This window comes from Sinohyriopsis cumingii, chromosome 8 (assembly GCF_028554795.1).
Source record: "Sinohyriopsis cumingii isolate HCF-2022 chromosome 8, ASM2855479v2, whole genome shotgun sequence".
In the NCBI taxonomy this organism is placed as follows: domain Eukaryota; kingdom Metazoa; phylum Mollusca; class Bivalvia; order Unionida; family Unionidae; genus Sinohyriopsis; species Sinohyriopsis cumingii.
The window spans coordinates 67,122,138-67,133,526 of NC_142968.1; the positions used below are offsets into that span (position 1 = coordinate 67,122,138).

Here is an 11,389-nt window from a genome sequence, read left to right on the forward strand (position 1 = left end):
ATTAATAATGGTCATCATACAAGTAAACATCTATTTCTAGATTCTATGTAATTTGAGTTTCTTAACAGAATCAGTTCACGTAAACAAATTTATAGCAAAATATATTATATATAATTTACAACAACTAAATATAATCACAAACCATGAGTAACACAAATAATAGATATACATAACAGTGTACTACTAATCAATTCATTTCGTCGAAAAGGCAAAGTAGAGCTGATTTTATTATCGATGATATATACAACGCATGGAATCGATGATAAGGAGAAATATATATTCTTGGCGATGAAATAAAAACAATTAAAGAATTCATAACTGTCAGGAAAAGTATGATCCTTTTAATCTCAACTTGAACAGATGAATCAATAAATTGAAAATAAGTAATGATTTCAAGGTGTAAATTACTTGCCTGGGAAAACAGATCCTAGTAAACACCAACAACAGCACAGTTTTCAAGCAGCAGGAAAATAGAAAATGAAAAGATACAGAAAGTTAAACAAATTTAGATGGATGAATTACTAACAAGAGCTATGAAAATAACATACAATCTGTATATTCGTTTTAGGCTGGATTGATGAAATCAGAACGATATAAGATGTTACTTTCAGCGATTTGTACTAGACATTACAAGTGGCAGTCTAAAACAAATTCAAACGATTATTGAGATCGGGAGGTTTAATTTCCTATTCAAGTATGACTATATCCGGGATGATGTTAATTTTTGAAGCTCACTGTGTTAACTGGGCTGCAATTCGTCTCATTAGAGAACGAATACTTTCTCGTCTGTAAAATGAATCATTTGTTATTTTGACAAAAGCCATTCAAATGTGTTTATAGCAAGCTGATTACATTCGTCTAAGCATGAAATCATTGTGTCGAAATGGATATTTATTATTCAAGTCCCACCTCTTTTGTGTATTGACACTTACGTAGGATATAACAATACACAGTTCCTCTTTAAAATGCAACATCAATCTATTCGCTACAGCAATCCTTAACTGAGAAGACCTTGGTCAGTGTTCTATACCGTGGCAATGGTTGCTTTAGTCTTCACTCTCCTGATGTTCGCTGAATTTATTACAAGCGGACATTCTCAATGCCCATGTCATTGCGCCTGCAACTGTTATTGTAACCAGCCTCAATCTTATTGTGGACACGTGGCTTCATCTACATGCCAAAATGACTATTTTGGAAAACCAAGGGACTGCCAGGATATTTACCAAATGGGTTTTACAAAGACTGGAGGCTACATTATTTATCCCAAAGGACATCATAATGGTATTTACGTTCGATGTGACATGAATACAGCCGTTGGAGGATGGACTGTCATTCAGAGAAGAGTCAACGGAGATGTTGATTTCTTTCGTGAGTGGGTTGACTATAAAGAGGGCTTTGGTGATCCGAATGGAAACCTTTGGCTCGGAAATGACAATATCCATGATATCACTGCTCAGTCCGATTACCAGCTACATATAACCTTGGCTGTTTCAGAGACAAATATCAGTTTTGCTGTGTATGATACTTTCTCGGTTGGAGACGAAAGTAGTGGATATATTCTTATCGTAAAAAGCTACAGTGGAACAGCAGGGGACTCTTTTGCCGGGCATTCCGGTATGAAATTTACCACCAAAGATAGGGACAACGACAAAATCAATTCAACAAATTGTGCGAATGCTTACAAAGGCGGTTGGTGGTACACTAGTTGCCATTCTTCAAACTTAAATGGAATCTACGGATCCACCAATTATGGAGAAGGAATAAATTGGTATGCATTTGCCGGATATCATACATCCATGATATTTGCAGACATGAAAATAAGGAGAAACATTTCACATTGACAGAGTTAAAAATTATTACGGTATCGCTGGTATCAAAAATATTTGTATAAATATGGTTCTTGCAAATAAACTTCGTCCAGATAGATTCATGTTATTTGCTACTTTCGTTTTGAAATACACCGCATTTATTATTTCAATAATACCTTCATCATAAAGGTAAGCACGTATATTCAAATAATCGAATCATTCAAACTTGCATCTGAAGTGGACGCAGTTGCAATTCTTTATTTGTTTCTTTTCTCATTGGAGACAGATAATGTCTATTTTACTGATATCATCCACGTATTCTTCAAATTTTGATGCCTAAATAATTATTTCAGCAGTAAGATCAAATAACATTAATATACAGTTCTTTTTATTTTAAAATGCGAAATCGTTACTTATTGATTCTCCTGTACTAATTGCTACTGAAGCAATATGCTGCATTTAAGAGCAGCAAATTTTGATACTTCTAGTATTTATATCACACACTGACTAAAACAGTTCTCTTCCATATAGTGTACATGTGTTTCTTTTACGCTATGCGTTTAAGGCAATGATATTTGTGTAATGTCTATTTAATATGTAAGTGTTTTAAAGTTTATTACTTGAAATACATTATCAGTTACAAGTTTACATTAAAATAATCAGTTAGTTTAATAGAGCTAGGATAGTCGTGGCTAAGTACAATCCTAAAATCGTAAAGCAGCATAACACTTGAGTTATTTCCATTTTGCATAAGACACTTGTGTGTTTTTATCCATTAATTTTCAAATCGCCCCGTTTACTTACAATGCAATGCTTACCATTTTCTGTCTTTGATTCAATTTTGAATGTCTCTTGTTGCTTTCTGTCGGTTTTAATTTAATCAAAATTAACACTTAATTCATACGTTTTTTAATCCACTTGCGTAAATCTTTCTTCCAAATCATTTAAATGCTTTTTCATTTGTTTTATTATGTTGTATGTTTCGTGAAGAAAAAACTCACTATACGCCACATTGATATTAAGAGAATATTTCCTGATTTACATAATATGTTGCACATGCTGCTTGTAATTTACTGTAGAATTCTTTAAATGGAACATTTTATGTGGTTATAAATTCATCAGTCCAATCTAAATCGAACAGACATATTGCATGTTATTTTCATTGATCTTATTATCCACTGGCGAACCTCCAAGTTTCTCAATCTTTACGTTTTCTCTTTTAATCCAGCCCCAAAACTGTGCTGTTGTTACTGTTTGCTACGATATTATTTATCCAGTCCAGTAATTTATATGTTGATATCATTCATTTTTTTCTATCACTTGATTCTTATGATCAAGTTGAGAAATAAAGTGTCAGAATTACCCTGATATTTTTTTAATTCCTTTATTCTTATTATTTCTTGGAATAGAACATATATCTGTGTTTATTCTCGATTTTATGCATAATATAAATCATGCAAAGTGAAGAGAAACATTTGGTCTTATCTTGTCGATCGTAGGACCTAAATAGTATCAGATAAAGTACTCAAATTCTATCTAGACACGTCTTCAGCTTCTAAAATTGTTCTGCTCTGGTGAATCTCTTTCTACAGCTCTGAGATTCTGGTTTCCTTTCTTGTCATTATGTTCAATAAGGTTTATTAGCAATTTATTGTCCACTCGTTCCCTTCATCTCTTGATTTCTTTCAAATTGTTCTCACTAAATTATTAGTAAATCAAGTGATGAAGTAATAAATTCAAGGGAATAGTTATTTTGTGCAAGTTTATTAAAGTAGTGTGTGTGTGTGCTTTGCATTTTTAACATAGCTTTTGAAATTTTGCAGTCATATCACTAAAATGTCCGCATTTTTGTCGTTCATAATGATGTCTAAGTCAGAGGCATCGTGTAGCAGACATGATGTCCCACCCGGTCACATTATCCTGACATCAGGCCGACCAGACCTAACACTAACCTCTTAATGCTAGCGACGCAGCTGTTAGTACAGTTTTGTGTTTATGTATTTGGTATGTTTCGACCGGAGCTCGAATCCACGACCTCCCGCATCCACGTCGGACGCTCTAACCACTAGGCCATGGGATATTAATGTAGTGTTAAGCAAGGACGTCACGTAGCGGGGAAAATGACGATCGGAGTTTTTCATTATTTCTCACTGAGAAACACGTAAACTGGTTCTGTTGTAAGATCTAAGAAAAGGTTGTGGCTATGTTTTGTTTTTCACACATTAATAAGTAAGGTAGTCCAGCATTTTTAATTTTGAGGGCCGTGGGTATGATGTGGCTGGGGTTGGGTATTTATCACACAGTAGGGAAGTCTGTTCGTATTTTTTTCTTTGTTTGCAGTAGTAATGGAAGTGACCACAAATAATTTTTTACGGAACTCGGACTGGTATTTAATGTTTATTTATATTAGTAAGGAAAGTGGTTCTATATTTCTGGAAGTGAAATAGTGTTGACTTGATGTTCGTATTGCTTTTTGTTTATTTTTTAAATACGAGTACGATAAATAGATGTGCCATTCTTTACCATTTAAATTTAGCTAAAGGCCACGTTGTCTTATATTTTTTTCTACTTTTACCAGAACTTTCTCCACCATGCCTTAAAGTGATTTAAAAACAGTGTAGCTTTCAGACCACAATGTCATTTTGAAACAAAAACTTGTCAAAACAACACTGGTACATTTTTATTTTGTTTATTAAAATGATTAAATCTTTAAATCAAATTACTCATATAGGTAATGTGTATCAGTATTAAACAAATATAAAAAATAACCAGCTCGTGTTTTCATTTCGCACGATATGCTGTAATTTATGATCCTGATAATTATATTTGCTCCATGTTTATTTCAAGCATGGTGCCCTATGCAATTCCCTTCGATTTCAGAAGTTGATACCACTCATAAAATTGCTTCAAAAAAGGTTTTGAAAAAAGTTAGGATAAATACACTAAAATTATGTACAATCGTTTCCTCCAGAATAAATTGCAATAAAATAATATGTAAACCCATATACTACAATGATTTCAACAGTGACGAAACTAGTTCTGTCAGCCCCACCGATATTCCTCTGCCTTACGTTTGATAATTAAACTTCAATATCTTCTAGATGTAACTTATCTGGCCACCTTACATGAAATTGCCATAACAATAACACCTGAAACAAGAATCATACATGAAATAGATGATGACCAATATTGTATTGTCTGTAACGAAACACGCACTCACCCGAGGTGGCATGAGTGTTTACTCTCATTTGGACACACTCATAACATCCAGACAAATTAAATGGTATGTCCCTTGCACTTGTAATATTCTTCACTAAATGAGGGATCACAACCAACTAGGCTCATTAAAGTTTACATTTTCTGCATTTGCAGATGATAAAGTCTGAATAGCAGCAATGCACTTTTTTATTTGACTTGTGTAAAAGACCGAATAGCCAATATAATACATGACATATAAAATGCTCTGTAGCATAAATGAAGGAATATATAAATGAATAATGGTTATACAAGCTGTGCAAATAAGTCATCGGGGACAGACAGACAAACAGACAGAGGACTCGACGGCAAGAGAAGATAGGCACATTTGAAATGCCTTATGCACATATTTATCTAGGTATTTTAGAGTTGTTTAATCTTCCTTTTGGGGTAATTAAAGTAATTTGTACATGTTTGGTTTCTGCCAATAATAAGGACCAATATAAAATTTTCTATATGAGATGTATACAAGACAGATTAAGACAAAATTATATCTTATTCGCTGTCATTATTTACGCACAGCTCAGACACTTTTTGATGTAATTCTTTTCATGATTGTCTACCTAGTCTCGATGTTTAAAGGTTTGACGAAACCGTCAATTTACTTAAAGATTTTATGTGACTGGCATTAGCAATTATTTTAAGATACGAAGTGGTTTCGAACATATCTTTTAATCTTTCTACCTTTAGGAAGTTATTTTCGAAGCAATTGCTCAACGCCAATCAGAACAAAATATGACATTTAGTCTCTGGTTACAAAGCAATACAAATCAAGATATATTGACTGAATTACGGTAATAACAGACTTCTCTAAAACCATGAAGACAATATAATAGTTCTCAAATTGAAAACACCGTTTATATAATTCTTTCTTTTAAAATCTGTAAGCATTAATTGTTATATTTTTAAGAATATAATTATTTGTGTTTAGCAATTTGATCCAATGCTAAATGATACGCACATATCTGCTTAAAGAGTATGTCGGCCCAGCTCTCAACTGTAAACTAAATAGACTCAAAACATTATGTAATAATCTCATTTACTTTACAATTTAAAAAAAAAAAACACAACTTTGTATTGGATACTTTTAACAGTCTGCAGTCCCTGACGGTACCTTAATTGTCAAACAACCGTATAGATAATCCTCTATATATTTAATCAGCAGTGTATTACCATATTAGAGTGAGCAATAGACAGAATAATGCTCTTCTTTTTGTACAAGCAAGAGCTAAATTTATGTAACAAATGAAGTACGTAGAAAGTCTTTGGTGCAGTCAGCTGAGGGGTCCTATGGCAGAATTCGGTTTCCCAGAAAAATCCATCGCGTTAGTTCGGTAATTCCATTATGTCATGCACGCTCATTTCATAAACTATGGATAAACATCTGAATCATTCCCAGTCACCAATGGAGTCAAGCATGGCTGTGTGGTTGCCCCAGTCCTCTTCAATATGATGTTATATGCTATGCTTACGTATGCTTCCCGTGTCCATGACAATGGGATTGTATCCGATAGTGGATTAATGGCAATCTCTTTAATCTGTGGAGACTACAAGCGAAGAAGATGATATAGAAAATTAGTATTCGTGGTCTACTACTTGGCGACGACCGTTACCTAAATGCCAAATCCGACTCTGACATGAAATAGTGTATGAATCATATCATGTCATCTTTTACCTATTCCGGACTCAGATTCTATCAAAAATACAGGCGATGCACTATCCTGCAGCAGTGAATCCTTTCATAGAGCCAAACCATCACAGTTATTAACTAAACCATCCTGTCCATGACACGTTCACCTATCTCGGCAGCACAATGTCATCTGCAGTCTACATCGATGATGACAGCGATGCCAGAGTTGCTAAAGCAAGTGTGGCCTTTAGCAGACTACGCGCTGACGTGTGGGAGCGAAGTGGTATCAGTCTACAAATAAAACAGAATGTCTACAAATTCACTCTGTTGCCAATTCTGTTGTATGTTTACTAAAACGCTATGAAAAGAAACTTAATTTATTTTCACATGGGCTGATCAGGAAACTTATTAGGATAAGATGCCAGGGCAGGATTTCATACACTGAGCTTCTCCCAAGGGCAAACATTCCATGTATGCACATTCTGCTGATCAAATCACAGTGGAGACGGGCTGGACCAATCACATGATTTTAAGATTACAAAAGAGCGACTACTAAAGAAGCACTTCTTGGTTAAGCTGATAAAAAGGAAGAAATCTCAGAGTGGTAAAAAATGATTCTAAGATTCCGTCTAGACATCCTTGAAACACTTGAACTCTGGCCATGAGCCTTATGATGATCTCGCACAGAATCCCTCCCCTGACGAAGTCTCATTCATACTGGTGCTAAAGGCATTAGACCGAGAAAAATCCAATTGGCATGACGGAAGCGTGAGCAACGTAAATCCTGGAACTGCGGCGCGTCCTGCATAGATGAAGCGAACCCAACCGGCATCTGCTCTCAAGCGTGACACAGCCTGTAAAGACCACAAATTGACCCGATCTCATGTACTCACAGAAATACTAACCAGTTACCGATATCTTAGTCATCTTCGAACTCAGAGGATGAACCACAAGTCACCTAATAAACTAGAAAATGTACAACTTGTGACTGCGCATGAAAACTGCAAAAAATCATACGTGTTTCGTGATTACTTCTTTATAAGCAATAACTTTTCTAGAAAAGATTTGTAAAAACAACATGAATTGAAAGCAATAAGGCTATTTATTTCATTCATTTAATTCAGTAATAGTTTTTGGTACAAATTAATTTTGATACAGGATGTCTTGGCTTAAAGGTCTTTAAAGGCTAGTTACATCAAAAAGTTGTATCTTAATACCTGTTACTCAGACTGTGGAAGGTATCAAGTCGTCACAATATCGTGGATTTGAAAAATATGTTCATTTTTTATTTGCAGCTTCTTCTTGAAATCTTTTTATTTTTGTTCCTCCCAAAAGTGCAGCATAAGCCATAGATTTTGTTGTCGTACAAAACATTATCCCTGCACTAAAAATAATGACATTTAAAGGTATATATGAAGTCCATAGGCTCTCAGTAGGAGAAAAGGTGAACACTTAAAATATTGTGAATAATTTCCTTAAACGGACAAAGTAAGATAATATTGTTGTGACGTCCTGTAAAGTGTGTTAATTTCGAATAAACTAACCTTATCGTATTCTGAAATGTTTAATCTTTGAGGAATTTGGAAAAGTGGTATTATATGGCAAATGAGTCCAGAACATATCCAGTTATGAAGAACATGAAACTAAACTTCACTCGTACACTTATTTGGAAAAAGGTAAACGCAGAATATCCAATATACTTAAAAGTGTCCACAAACATGGATTATTGTTTAAAATACATTAGGCATATTTCAGCTGCTATTAATATGGTCACATTCATATTAATACATGCGGTCGATATTTCGGTACGATACTCATATACAATTTAAAACGTAAATTATAAGTATTTTTCCAGATTTGGAATCTTCCTAGAGAACACACATACTTTATGTTGCCACGAGGAAAATATATAAGAAGTAGATCAGTATTTTACATATTACAATAAATGTAATAAATCCTGGATTGTATTGCTCAGAATGAATGAGAATCGTTGTCCATGGCAATTATATAAATAAACAATGACAGTATCTAGATGAATCATGTAAGTCAAATGTGTTACAAAAGTTAATAGCATACACTTCCCATATGGTCTGGGTTTTAATAGGTACGTACAGGTTGTAGGGTATGACAAAGTTGTTCTATTTAACCTATTACTGTAAATTTATTATTAACTTTCAGACAATCGTACATTTATTATTAACGTTTAGACAATATTTGAAAGATAATTTCATTCAGGAATGGACTTCAACTGTAAACAAACGACAGAAAGGATTCTAATCCATTACATTTTATATTATTCTGTTGTATTTAACGGAGCCATTGATTTGCCAACCCATCTATTAATGGCTTTAGCCAGTAACCATCGATTTACTAACCGATCTTTTAAATGATTTAGACAGACTCAGATATTCAGGCACAATGGCGTTCCTCCATATATATATATATCGGTGTCAGTGGGAGAGTGGGAGACAGTAAGTAAATAGAGGAGGAATATCATGTTTCACAATGCCCATTTTGTTTCGATCGTGAAAAGAGATTCACATCAGGGAATTTCTTATAAAGGAATACCCTTTTGGGGGCATCTCCTATCCTTTAACGAAATATAAGATTTCAGGCGTAATATCTGAACTTGCACCAGATGTCCTTTCAGCATCCCATAGAAGAATTTAAATGGAAACATTATTCACTAATTAGTATTTTTCACAACATATTTCTTTCACCCATAAGTGATATGACATTAATTTGATATTATTTCAATTTCATCCTCCCAAATATTTCCAATATGCATTCGTCCCGTTTTTCCTTTTTCATTGCACAATAACAATTGTGATTCTTGAACTACTGTCATGCAATTTTAGAATTATAGATTTATGGCCCACATTTCAGTTTCAGACTAAGTATTGTAGGAAGGCAAAGAGATAGTACCGACAGCTCTGGCGGTTTCATTTCTACGAAAATATGAAATTATTAGTTACGGTGCAGATTAAACTAGTTTTGAGCTACAGTGTTTAGTTATGTTGTCTTTGCATGCCAAAACTTAATTGTCTATCTGAGTATCACTAAATCCGCAGTAAAGTCAGTTTGTGCAGCTCACTGTTTTTGTTCGGCTGCAATTCGTCTCATTAGAGAACGAATACTTTCTAGTCTAGAACATTAATCATATGTTAAGCTGACAGAGTCGATTTAGATGTATTCATAGTGGATTGTTTACATCCGTCTTAGCATTCTTACCTAGTGAAATCAATGCATCGAACTAATTATGATTCAAGTCCCGTCCCTGTTTGTGTATTACCAATTATGCATCTTATAAAAATGGCCATTACTCTTAAACATTTCCATATACAGCTATACGCTAAAACAATCCTTACCTGGGAATGTATCGTTCAATATTCATTACCTACACAATGGCTCACTTATTCTTCGATTTTCTGACGTTCTTTTAATTGGTTACAAGCGCACATGCTCAATACTCGTGTCATTGTACCTGCAAATGTTGTAGAAAGCCAGGTTCAAACTACCTGAGGAAACGTGACTTCATCTGCATTTCAAAATGATTATTTTGGAAAACCAAGAGACTGCCAGGACATTCACCAAATGTGTTTTAGAAAGAATGGATGCAACATTATTCATCCCAAAGAATATCCTAATGGTATTTACGTTCGATGTGACATGCGTTCAGCCGGTAGTGGATCGACTGTCATTCAGAGAAGAGTCAGCCGAGATGTTGATTTCTTTCGTGTGTGGGGTGACTATAAAGAGAGGTTTTGCTGATCCAATTGGAAATATATTTCTCGGAAATGACAATATGCATGATCTCACGGCTCAAGCCGATTACCAGCTTTATGTCTAGTTGGCAGTTTCATAGAAAAATAGCCGTTTTGCCATGTATGATACTTTCTCGGTTGGAGACGAAAGTAGTGGGTATCTTCTCATCGTAAAAAGCTACAGCAGGAGCCTCTTTCTCCAATTTTTCTGATATGACATTCACCACCAAAGATAAGGACAATGACAAAAGAGATTCAACAAATTGTGCCAGTAACTACAAAGGCGGTAGGTGGTACAATAATTGCCATCATTCAAACTTAAATGGAATCTACAGATGCACCACTTTTGGTGAAGGAATTAATTGGTATGCATGTGCCGGATATCATACATCCATGATATATGCAGACATGAAAATAGGGAGAAAAGATACACATTAAGAGAGTTAAACATTATTAAGATATCGCCGGAATACAAAATATTTGTTCAAAGAGGGTTCTGCAAAATAAACTAGGTCCATGTTGTTATACATATTTAAATTAATTGCTTGTCTGTTAGTTTTAAAATATTTTTTATTCCATTACATGTTATTGTTATGTAATATTGTTTACTGGACTTGATTTTGTACAGAATTGAGTTCAGTTCTGAATGATCTGAATTTTTTATATATTTATTTGATTCTTGTAAATACCTAGTAGTAGAAACATTGTATCTAGTTGCTGACCTTAAAATCAGGGTCAGTTTGGGAAAAGAAAATTTATTTATTATTCTTTTTCAGAGTAAGTAGCATTAGGTTAGGTCAGTGTCATACCTGGACTAGATGATTTGAAGGACGTGTCAATTCGTCAACAAACTTCTATTTTTTCCAACAGGATGAACTTTTGACCCCATCTGGGAATCTGTTTTGTGTCTTAAGTAGTCCTATAACTGATGT

The 11,389-nt window shown here is 34.3% G+C and overlaps 1 pseudogene; it reads left to right on the forward strand.

The window, feature by feature from the left end:
- The first annotated feature begins 838 nt into the window (after window positions 1-838).
- Window positions 839-3,176, forward strand: LOC149793730 (fibrinogen C domain-containing protein 1-A pseudogene; annotated as a pseudogene).
- Window positions 3,177-11,389: the final 8,213 nt, after the last annotated feature.